Source organism: Strongylocentrotus purpuratus, unplaced genomic scaffold (assembly GCF_000002235.5).
Source record: "Strongylocentrotus purpuratus isolate Spur 01 unplaced genomic scaffold, Spur_5.0 spur5_scaffold_11, whole genome shotgun sequence".
NCBI lineage: Eukaryota > Metazoa > Echinodermata > Echinoidea > Camarodonta > Strongylocentrotidae > Strongylocentrotus > Strongylocentrotus purpuratus.
Genome location: NW_022145596.1, coordinates 15,038,936 through 15,051,422, shown reverse-complemented (window position 1 = coordinate 15,051,422; position 12,487 = coordinate 15,038,936).

Sequence of the window (12,487 nt, the reverse complement as noted above, 5' to 3'; positions counted from 1 at the left end):
AAATGAAACGTCAAAGTAAACGATACAACTAATCGTCTTCTTTTACTAATAATTTAATGAAACGTGAAAGCTTCCGCGCTACGCGCGGAATGGGCGAAAATGAATACAGACAAGGATTAAGAGTAATAATTTATTGAAACATTAAAGCTTTCGCGCTTCGCGCGGTAGGGGGGAAACTGAATTCATGAAGGACACGACTTATACAACAAATCGTCTTATTTCTCTAATAATGTAATAAAATGTGAAAGCTTCCGCGCTTCGCGCAAGAATGGGCAAAAATGAATTCAGACAAGGATTAAGAGTCGAGAATGGTACATAGAATCGTCTTCTTTCTTTAATAATTTAATGAAACGTCAGAGCTTCCGCGCAACGCGCAGGGGAAGGGGAACTTGATTCAAACAAGGATTAAGAGTCGAGAATGGTACATAGAATCGTCTTCTTTCTTTTATAATCTAATGAAACGTCAGAGCTTCCGCGCTATGCGCGGGGGAAGGGGAACTTGATTCAAACAAGGATTAAGAGTCGAGAATGGTACATCGAATCGTCTTCTTTCTTTTATAATCTAATGAAACGTCAGAGCTTCCGCGCTATGCGCGGGGGAAGGGGAACTTGATTCAAACAAGGATTAAGAGTCGAGAATGGTACATCGAATCGTCTTCTTTCTTTAATAATCTAATGAAACGTCAGAGCTACCGCGCTACGCGCGGAGGAAGGGGAATTTGATTCAAACAAGGATTAAGAGTCGAGAACGGTCCAACGAATCGTCTTCTTTCTCTAATAATTTAGTGAAACGTCAAAGCTTCCGCGCTTTGCGCGGGGGGGGGGGGGGAGACTCCCCCTCCCTGCACCTTACCCCTAGGAACCGCGCTTCGCGTGCTCACTACCGCCCCCCTAAAATTAAATCCTGGCTACGCGCTTGGGAGGGGTGCAACTTGCCACACGCTTCTACCACTTTGGTTGCTTTGATCAATTGCCGAAAATATTTTGGCACCTATCATCCCCCCAACCACGGATACAAATCGACACCCTTGAACCAAGCATAAAATTATGTTCATCTCAGGCGCGGATCCAGGGGGGGCCGAGCGTGCCTTGGCCCCCCCCCCCCCCCCCCCCCCCCCCGCAAAAAAAAAGAAAAAAAAAGGAGAGAGAGAAGGAAAAGAAGGGAAAGAGGAGAGAAAGGGAAAAAAAGAAGAGGAAGAAGAAAAGAAAAGAGGGAAGAAGGAGATCGGGGGGGGGGGAAGGACTTGCCTCCCCCTCCCCCCCCCCCCAATAAAAAAAATAAAAGAGAAGGAAGGAAAGGGAAAGAAAAAAGATAAAGAGGAGATAAAGGGAAGGACAAAATAGGAAGAAGAAAAGAAAAGAAGGGGGATATCAGTTGCAATTTTCCCGCCAACAAGGTGTAGATCGGAGGGGGGGGGGGGGCACTGGCATACTGATAGGGGAGGGGGGTTGGAGAAATAGAATTCAAACGTGGTTTATTTAAAATTCCATAACGGTGGTTAACAAATAATGCTGAAATGAGATAATTTTCATCACTTCATGCGTTTGTTGGAAAATGACAAATTCCTAAATTTACAGCCAGGCAAGAAAATGCTTCTTGGGATGCCTACATATCAGGGCCCGCGGAACGGCGGGGATCGGGATCCTCGAGCCCCTCCCCCCACACTTTCTTTGAAAAAGTATATTGAAGAGAAATAGAAAGAAAGAGAGCGAGAAAGAAAAAATAGTTAACTGCCAGTGTCACATTATAATGGGGTATCAAAATATGCTCATCTGACCATGATTAAAATTAATGCCTAAAATCCTAAGGGCTCTGCCTCCTGGATTCCACCTAGGGCCCTAAGGCGGGCCCTTAGATGCTCATATGACGGTCATTTAATGCCTAAAACCCCTGATTTCTGGGGGCTCTGCCCCCTGGACCCCACGCCAAATAGTGTCCTGCTAGTGTCACAAATAATAAGGTATCAAAAATGCTCATCTGACCGTAATTATACGCCTGAAACCCCCGAGCTTCTGGGGGATCTGCCCCCTGGACCCAACCAAAAGCCCTTAGGCGGGCCCCTCGATACTCATCTGACCGTAATAGAGTGCCTAAAACCCTTGAGATTCCGGGGCTCCGCCCCCTGAACCCCAAGCCAATTAGTGACCTGCCATTGTAACAATTAGGTATCAAAATAATGCTCATCTGACCGTAATTAAATGCCTAAACTCCTGAACTTCCGGGGCTCTGCCCCCTGGACCCCGTCTAGGGCGCTAAGGCGGACCCCTGAATGCTAATCTGACCGTAAATTAAAACCTTAAACCCCTGAGCTTCCGGGGCGGACAAGGTATCATGTTCATCTGACAGCAGGCGCGTAGCCAGGGGGGCGGTGGGGTGGTCCCCCAATAAACGCCGGCCAAAAAAGAGAGGAGTGTAAAGGAAGAGGACGTAGGAAGAAAAGGAAATAGACAAAGAACATATTTGAAATTCAGACAAGGATTAAGAGTCGAGAACGGTACAACGAATCGTCTTCTTTCTCTAATGAATTAATGAAACGTGAAAGATTCCGCGCTACGCGCGGGGGAGGGCAGGGGGAACTTAAGTCAGACGAGGATAATTTTCGGGAACGGTACAACGAATCGTCTTCTTTCTATAATAATTTAATGAAAGCTTCCGCGCTTCGCGCGGAAGGGGGGGGGATTGATTTAAACAAGAATTAAGAGTCGACAACGGTACGACGAATCTTCCTCTTTCTCTAATGATTCAATGAAAAGTAAAAGCTTCCGCGCTTCGCGCGGGTGGGGGGAACAAAATTATTTTCGAGAGCGGAACAACGAATCGTCTTCATCCTCTAAAAACTCAATGAAACGTCGAAGCGGGGGGAAAACTGAATTTAGACAAGGATTAAGAGTCGAGAACGGTACAACGAATCGTCTTCTTTCTTTAATGATTTAATAAAACGTAAACGCTTCCGCGCTTCGCGTGGGAGAGAGGAAACTGAATTTAGACAAGGATTAAAAGTCATAACGGTACAACGAATCGTCTTATTTCGCTAATGATTTAATGAAACGTAAAAGCTGTATTCAGACGAGGATTATTTTCGAGAACGGTACAACGAATCGTCTTCTTTTTCTAATGATTTAATGAAACGTAAAAGCTTCCGCCCCCCCCCGCTTATTTAGCGGCTGGCTGAGTCGTTACGACTTTTTTTCGGACCCAAAAAAAAAGTGGGCCCCCCCCCCCTAAGAAATCCTGGATCCGCGCCTGGTTCATCTAGTTACATGTGCTTTGGGGGGAAAAGTACGGAAATACATATTCCCTATTATTCCTGTATACAGTCGCATATTCAGTTGAATATAATTATGTAGCTATTATTATATACAAACTCATCATTTCAACTGCCTACAATTGCCTCTAGAAGTTGTTTAGTTATTCAAGTATAATTTGAATTAAGTGTTTATTATCACTATCCCTGAAATTATGACAATTTTTTTTTAACTGATAATGTAAATGATCTTCTTAGAAACAAAATCCTTGTAAAATTTTCAAAACAAAGTTACCCATTTGATTTGTTGAATACCGATTTGCCCACAGTTGCATATTAACAGGCCAATAACGAATAACAGTAAACTTCATTTCCATAGACTGATCAGGTCTGAAAATTAAAAAACAGGAACTTTGATCATAGTGTCTGATTATCAAACCTCTATTTCTTAAAAAGTAATATGAGGATCATTGTGTCTTTAAAAGGTGAGTGGTCTGATAGATGAAGGATTCACAGTTTAAAGGCCTATGTTTTCCCTTATTGAGATTAGCGTGCATTGATCTTTGTCTCTATTAGCTTCATGGTCGAACAGTGGCGTTACGGGAGTAATGGAATGACTGGGGAGGGGGGGGGGGGCGACTGGTCTTACACAAAAATGCAATGATTCACAATGCTACTGATTTGGAAGAGGGTCAGGCGTCCTCTTTTCTCAGAAAATGTTCCCTTCTCCCTGTTGCTATTTCCTCCCCTTTCTTGTTCATTTTTCATTTTTCAGCCCTCGGTTGGGGACGGGACAAGTGCCCCTGTGCCCCATTACTACGCCACTGTTGATGCATACATAAGTATATCCCGAAAGCGGATGATTCTATATCCGAGCCGGATTTGACACGATTATTGTGAAGGAATTCCTGAGACCATTCTTATTCAGATCAAGTACTCTTCACAAAGATACTTAAAGAATGGCGGAAGATTGTTCGAGCTATGTAGAGCATGACGCTATATAGTCTAAAGGGGCGACCAGGGGGGAAAAGTACCCCTGGACAATCACAGTAAAACTATATACAATCTCATGTGCGTTAGCGCAATTATCGATCGTACACACTGCCAACACCATAAAGCTACCAAACACACTTTGACAGTTTATACCTCCTTCAAAAGACCCTTCAATTTGTCTTCAAATGTTTATGGTTTTACAACTAGAGTGCCCGACTATTATTGGTGGGATCATCGTAAGTGGCATTTAGATGTTAAGCGCCTAATCCTCTTCGTGCGTAGTGACATGGTGAACCGTTATAGAATTAGACCCATTACCATTTTATTATCTGACGGTGATTATTTCGAGGTGAACCAATTTGAATTGATGAAGACATCAGAAAAGTACTCGTGGAACATATTCAAATCATTTAATAGTTGTCATGGTTGCATATCGAAATCGTTTCGACATTATTCTCTTCGATCTGATTTGACGTTGCTTAGTGAATTATTTTCTAAAAGGAGGAAATTAGTGCAGAAGAAGAACAAAAATTGGCGTGTATATTATTTTCACCACATTTCTGGGTTATCATACTCTACCATACTTTGTGTTAACCTTCGTGATCACGATAAAGCATTGTATCCTGCACCAGGAACATCTTGAACCTAAATCCACATCTTGCGCTGAAGTATTTCCGCCATCGTCGACTCGAGATTTGGAGCAAATATTTTGAGATCGTTCACATTCCTTTCTTTGTTGGAAGAAGAAATGCCAGCCCGGTAGTCTTTGTCAAAGCAACCGAATTCGAGTAGCACAAGTTTTATTTTTCTTTGCTCGTGTGATGGACTGCTCATAAAGTTGAATCTAACCGGATTCGTGATAAAATTTAATAAGTAATGTCAACGACAAGGAAATCAATTTGATACTAATGCGAACCTAAATTTAGCAAGCGATCGTAATTCTCAACGCCCATTGGCATTGCGAACCTTGAATTGTACACGGACGTTCAAGAGCAAAATAATAAATCGCAGATGCGACTGATCACGTACATCTTCCAACCATCGCTCAGGATATAGTACAGTAGTACCATTTACCAGCTGCAGCTAAAAAGGTATGCACTGATCAGGAAGATAGGATATCTACCATCAGATTCAACGCTTTTGCTAAGCAGACGACACTCGGATTGAGCGCGCCAACTCGAAATCATCACAAATCCGCATCTGCATGCAGCAGTAGCTGGTACAAGGAGCTTGCATTGCATCTCGTATAATAGCCGTAAGGTGCGGTTGTGTGCTTATCTACTCGAGATCTGTGCTGTGGTCATCGTAGACCGACATCATGTTTTCGCCGAAGTCGATCGGCGGCTACCTGTGGAAAACTCTTGGAGGTGCCGACGGGGATGATGATGATGGAAAGGCACATGATGGGTAGGTACACGACCGTGTGGAATTATCAAAAAGAAGCGTACAGAATTGATGAGTGTGGCGTCGAGGGAGAAACGGTGTGAAAATGCCTAATGGCGTCACTTGGTTACACATGCTGAATACTATACTAGCTCAGATAGGCATGCGAAGTCTGCTGGTATATATAGGTATATACTGAAGCGTTTTACTTAGGGTTTTTAGAGTAAATTAATCTAAAGAGCTATATCTGGTTTGTATGATTCTTATATCTCTATCTGGGTAATGGCTTTATGCGACATCTATACAAAAATATCAGTGACCCTCCACAAATTTCATTTAAAATGTAATTCTCAGAACGCATCCTCGTCAGTGCTGTAAGCCTGCTTAGTCATAAATATACTTTAACCCTGTGGTAAATTTACATTATTCATTTAAGTGTTGTTTACATAATTATTTCCCTTTTGATGTACATGCTTTTGTACTTTATACGAACAACAACAATTTGTTGAATACATGTTGAATATTTCAGATTTGTGTTGTTTAGTCATGTCGGGAAAGCATCATATTGATCACTTAAATGCGGAGGGACCGTCTGCTATTATTCGTTGATATTTAGAGTAATCCAATTGAAGTTTTGATATAATATTTAAAGGTGTGTTTTAATGACGACCTACATGTATATAGGCGTTCTTGAACAAATATTTAAAAGGGGGAGGGGCGGGCTGTATACGAATTCTGATCTATATCACATCGTTCTTGTTCCCCTTTTCTCTGCGTATTTCCACAGTCCTTTAAAAGTAAGTTTTTCGTACAATAACTGCATCGTGTTTTGCTCGTTATACTGGTGTGACTTTTGACATGTCTTTCCACTCCGTCCCATATGAGTGTCTATTTGTGGGGTATATATTCAGTGCTTTTGTTGAAACTTTGCAGTGAATGCTGGTTGGATTTGTTATCATTGTGTGGCTGTGCTTTTTAGAAGCAGGGAGCACAATAGTGAGTCGCAATCAATCGATAAATTCCCCCTGTATTCGATATGTAAATAGGACAGAAAGTGCCGAGGTCACATATACATGCACATGAGAGCGTATTGAATCAGTATTAGTGTGACCTGTTCATACACGAATAAAGAGACGAATTCGGGCTGTTATAGAGAACAAAATCTCTGCTCAACACCCAAACCGACTGCTTTCTTTTCTTTTCTTCTGACAACATTAGGCCTAGGGCTTTCTCTAGGTATGAAGAGGAATAAAAATCCACTCTTTTAGGAGTCATAATAATCATTAACGATCATTGTACTTCGTGTTGTAGTTGAGTCCACTCCAAAGTAGGCATAATTTTATGGTGACTTGAAGTGTTTGTTTTTTTATAGAGTGGACTCATATATTATAAACGTTGGTTTCCACTCCAAAACGAGCGATCCGTAATAATAAAAACTGTTCGACTCCTGCACATTAAATTTACCGGGTGTACTCAGGTATCACCATCTACATGTATAGATTATGTAAAATAATGTAGAAACTACATTATGATAGGAATATAATTATTATAAGAAGTTTGCATTTCCAATATTTCGGGAGGGAGGCAGTAATCTGTAAAATGAAATGTTATTCGTCTATCCTAATGTTTTAAAGCGTCAATCTCTACAAAATGTTGTGTTCAAAAGTTACCACGATCCTTCGTCAATCCTGTTTTGGACTATTACAATTGCATACACAATTTGTGTCGAGAAAATCATATAGTCCGGCAGCCAAATCCAGATTATTGGCCTAACCTTGTTTTGGGGTCTATAGTTTTTTTTTCAATGGATTATGATTGCCTAAACCTTCTATTTGAAGAATCTGATTGCTGACACTCTGTCAGCCTTGAGCAATTTAAGATATGTGACGTCATACAAAATGGCCGCCAAAGTACATGATTTTTCTCTAAAAATGTATAATAAATATATAATAGGGCTTTTTCTACAATTTTGGGCAGCCAAATGTCTGTATCTCTCTAGGACCATCACTAAAAATTGTTTCGTGATGTTGCACGGCCATAGATGACAAGCTAATTTGCATATTTTGAAATAGCGCCCTCTATAAATATATTAATTTTGCATAAAAATAGGTGTGCCAGCCAAATGCCAATTTCTTATTTCTCAATGGGTTATGATTGCCTAAACCTTCTATTTGAAGAATCCGATTGCTGACACTCTGTCAGCCTTGAGCAATTTAAGATATGTGACGTCATACAAAATGGCCGCCAAAGTACATGACTTTTCTCTAAAAATGTATAATAAATATAAAACAAGGATTTTTCTACAATTTTGGGCTGCCAAATGTCTGTATCTCTCTAGGACCATCACTAAAAATTGTTTCGTGATGTTGCACGGCCATAGTATGACAAGCTAATTTGCATATTTTGAAATAGCGCCCTCTATAAATATATTAATTTTGCATAAAAATAGGTGTGCCAGCCAAATGCCAATTTCTTAGATCTACGTGCTTCGTATGCATGAAATAATCACGATTGTGCTGCATTTATCTTACATATTTTTTGGTCTAAATTAAGATACATGTAAAGAAACCAAAATCTACAAGAGAATAAATGAGAAGTGAATTTACGGTACATTATTGTTCCATTCATAGGCTTTATTTAGACCAGCATTGATCCAGCGTCAGTGAATGATGATAAAGCATTTGGCATCGGTACCAGACAGATGCATGAGTTTTAACAGAAGTTACCTGGTGGATTCTATGACACAATTTCCAAGAAAGTCTACAACGGGTACCTGACAAAAAATTGTCAGCCCAGACACCAACAGTAAACCAAAGTGTTTCTGGAGTTTCATAAACGGCCAGCGATGCGATGCTTCAGGGTTGGCTCCATTGAAATAATCTAATGGAATGACTTACTCAGAAAGCCTCTCAAAGGCGAACATTCTAAGTAATCAGTTTTCATCCATCTTCAACTGCAATGAAGATATGACTAGTCTGAGAGACAAAGGACGAAGCCCCTACCCAACCATGGATCACATTACTATCTCGCCACCAGGGGTTCTGAAGATCCTGTCTGCAAGCTTGATGTTCATAAAGCCACTGGTCCTGACCAAGTCCCAGCCAGACTTCTGACCACCAAACTGACACCAGCGTTCCCTCTATTCTTCCAAGCCTCCCTTAACCAGAGCGTGCATACCTGATAAATGGAAGATGGCTATATATATTGATCCCATCTTCAAGAAAGGTGACTGTAGCAAGCCAGAGAACTACAAAGCTGTCTCTCGGACGTCAGTAACCTGTGAAGTACTGGAGCACATCGTTCTTAGCAGCAACATGAACCACCTTGAAAGCCACAACATCTTGTCTGATGCACAGCATGGCTATTTATCAGGTATAGAGACCAATTGGACATGACACTCCTTGGTTTCTCCAAAGCATTTGACAAGGTTCCCCATGGAAGGCTAGCTGTTACACAAGCTCCAATTCTATGGAGTCTGGGAACCCACACATGCTTGGTTTTCTGGCTTCCTGAGTTACAGGATCCAGCAGGTGTTACTGGAAGGAACCATCTCCAACACCAGCCAAGTAACATCTGGCATCCCGCAAGGCAGCGTTATCGGCCAGATGCTGTTTCTCCTCTTCCTCAATGATCTGCCACCGTACCTCTCCCCAAACCCAACAGTCAGGCTCTTTGCTGACGATGACATGCTATACAGCAACATCAAGACATAGGAAGACGCCTAACGTTTCCAAGAGGATCTTGACTCACTGCAACGCTGGGAGCGTGATTGGCTGATGGAATTCATCCCACATAAATGTCAGGTTCTACATGTCACCAATAAACGCAAATCCATCATCAAATTCACGGACAGACCCTAGATGACAAAAATATAGCAAAGTATCGAGGTGTTGAGTCGCAGAAAAACCTCAGCTGGAACCCACATATCAACATTATCAGCAAATACTCCAACCCCATCCGTGCCTTTCTTCAAAGAAATATCTAACCATGTCCTAGAAAAGTTAAATAATTGTGCTACGATACTCGCCTTCAACCAATCATGGAGTATGCCATCATCATAATTATATGGGACCCTAACACTCAAACAACTGGCAATCATCAAGAAGCTTGAAATGGGTCAACGGCGCTATATATGTCCGCTTCTACTGCAATGACCACTGCAGGACAAGCAAAGTAGAAGCCATCCTGAACCAGCTCAAGTGGCCAACATTACAAGAACGCAGGGTACAGGCTCAGGTGGTGATGATCTTTCGTATCAACAACCCACTGAAAGACTTTCCACATACTTTCCTCACTCCATCAACATCCCTGCACAGAGGGCATTCCAAGAAGATAATTGTTCATTTTGCCTGAATGCTGGTCTAAAAGAGGAGCTTTTTCCCGGATACAATAAGACTCTGGAACTCCCTCCCTTTGAACACCGTCAATTGTACCTCTGTTTAACAGCTTCAAGCAAGAGTTTCTTGCTGTGCAGATCCTGCTATGACTAGACAGTCAAATCCTAGATAGGCAGGTCCTGTTGCAGCTACTGCAGACAAATTTCATGTGTGGCTGTACTGTTGAAGCCGTGGCTAGCTGCCGTCTTTGTTGTCTTTTCTCCTCCCACTGTTCTACTCTCTTCTGATCACTCCTCTGTATACATGTCTTCACAGCGCATCTCTATTTGGGGGCAGTCTGAAGCATAGGCTTCCCATTTTGTAGGGTTGATTTCACTGGCCTTCATATCCCTCTTGCACACATCCATGAAGCGAAGGCCAGGTCTTCTAACAGTCCTGGTTCTGGTCGCTAACTTTCCGTACAAGATGTCTTTTGAAATGCGGCCGTCTTCCATTCGACTGACATGACCAAGCCATCTCAGCTGTCGTTGTGATAGAAGAGCGTAGATGGTCATCATCCCTCCTTTTTGAGGACATCCTTGTTTGGAATGTGGTCCTGCCATTTGATGCCTAGGATACGCCTCAAGTAGCGGAAATGGAAAACATTCAAACGGCGCTCCTGACGTGCATACAGGGTTCACGACTCACTGCCATACAGGAGAGTGCTGAGCACATAGGCCTGGTGGATCTTCATTTTCGTGTTGGTGGTTTATAGTAAAGTGTTCTTCCAGGCCTGCTTTGAGTGTCTAGCCATCTTGGTTGCTGCCTTGCCAATGTGAACGTTGAGCTCGAGATCAAGGGAGAGTTTGCTTAATACATGGAGCCGAGGTAGGTGAAGTTTTCAACATTGGAGGATTCGAAAGTCTATGACACCAGGTTGATCTACTCTAGAGTAATAGGACTGCAGGCAAGTTGAAGATATGTCAATATCAAGAATATTTTGTCATGGAAGCTTTCACCAGGTCAAAGGCGAACTTGAAGAATTTGACAAAGGTTGACGTGTCACTTGAACAACCTTGTACAGCCCGTGTGATGGTTGTGCTCTACTCTGGATTAAAATCTGATGATCTTTGTTTGGTGTGCCACCAGGGTTTCTAGAAGTCATGACGAATCGAGAGTCATCCAAAAGAGTCTTCCCACCTCACTGCTTCCCTCCCAGAAACTACTGACAACAAACTACAGTTGATCGACATCATATACCGGTATGCGTGATTCTGCAGAATGATGAGGTGTTCAGAAATAGGCAAAAGCACAAGCTGGTCATTACCGGTCAAGATGAGGTATCTGTTGAAGTGATACCAGGCAGCGATGTCATGCCAAGGGAAGATCTTTCCATAACACATGAAGAAGCAGACAACATCATAGTACAGCAAGCGATTCAAATTGCTGCTAATGAGAAAAGGTATGTTAGGGTCCTGGCTGTTAGGGTTAGGGTCCATCATTATCTACATGAATAACTTAACGCCAATGATCATGGAGTCATCAAAGAGCGAACTGTTATTGACATTCCTGCCACTGTACACAAGTTAGGAGATATCATTCCATCGATGTTGGCAGGACATGCGTTGAGGGGATGCGACACTATTGGGGCATACTTTGGGATTGAAAAGGGTACATGCATTGCTGAAAGTGATGAAGCAGAAGATTTGACTCCCTTTGGACTCAGTTGGCAAGAGAGCCCGTCTGCAAACATGTGTGTGGAAGCACGCCTTGCAGTCACGACCCCCATCATTGGATCCTACAAAGTATGGCTATGCAAAAGAAGAGGAAACCAAATCCCTGATCCCTGTCACAGTACTTACAAATGTACAACTGGCACCGGACAACATATAAGGTGCACTTGCGCGAGTGGAAGCCTATGTAAATCATCACGGTGCCAATGCAACAAAGCAAAACTAGCATGCACAATTTTCTGTGGTTTTCGCGCCTCTGTCGAGTGTTATAACGATCAAACTAAAGCAGCAAATGATAGCCATCGGAAGGTAACCATGTTTGGTCATTTTGGGTGGATATTTCGCTTTATTAAACTCATAAATTCCCTTGTAAGAGAGGAACCTTTTCATGATAGGTTCATAATTATAAAAGAATGTATTACCTCAAAATACAAATCAAATTTCGGAATGCTGTCACTGAAAACGGGCATTTATAACATATATGGCACCTCATATCTATGGGACAGAGAGCATGAAATTCTAGCTTGTTTTCTTCAAGTATTAAAGATAAAGACCAGTTATGGTCATGGTCATTGGTGTGTACTGGTCATTGGTCATTGGTCATTGGTGTGTACTGCAAGGTTCTGGAATCATCAAAACGATTATAAATTTGGCCCAGTCTTGGTAAAGTTACAAGCACTGTACACAGAAGGATATATATGGGACTACGCGACACGTGCGCGATATTTATCAGGTATAAATAGATATAATAATTTACTAAATATATCAATTAGTAGGCGGTTTCTCGGCAAAATTTGTATTATCACGTATTAGTCAA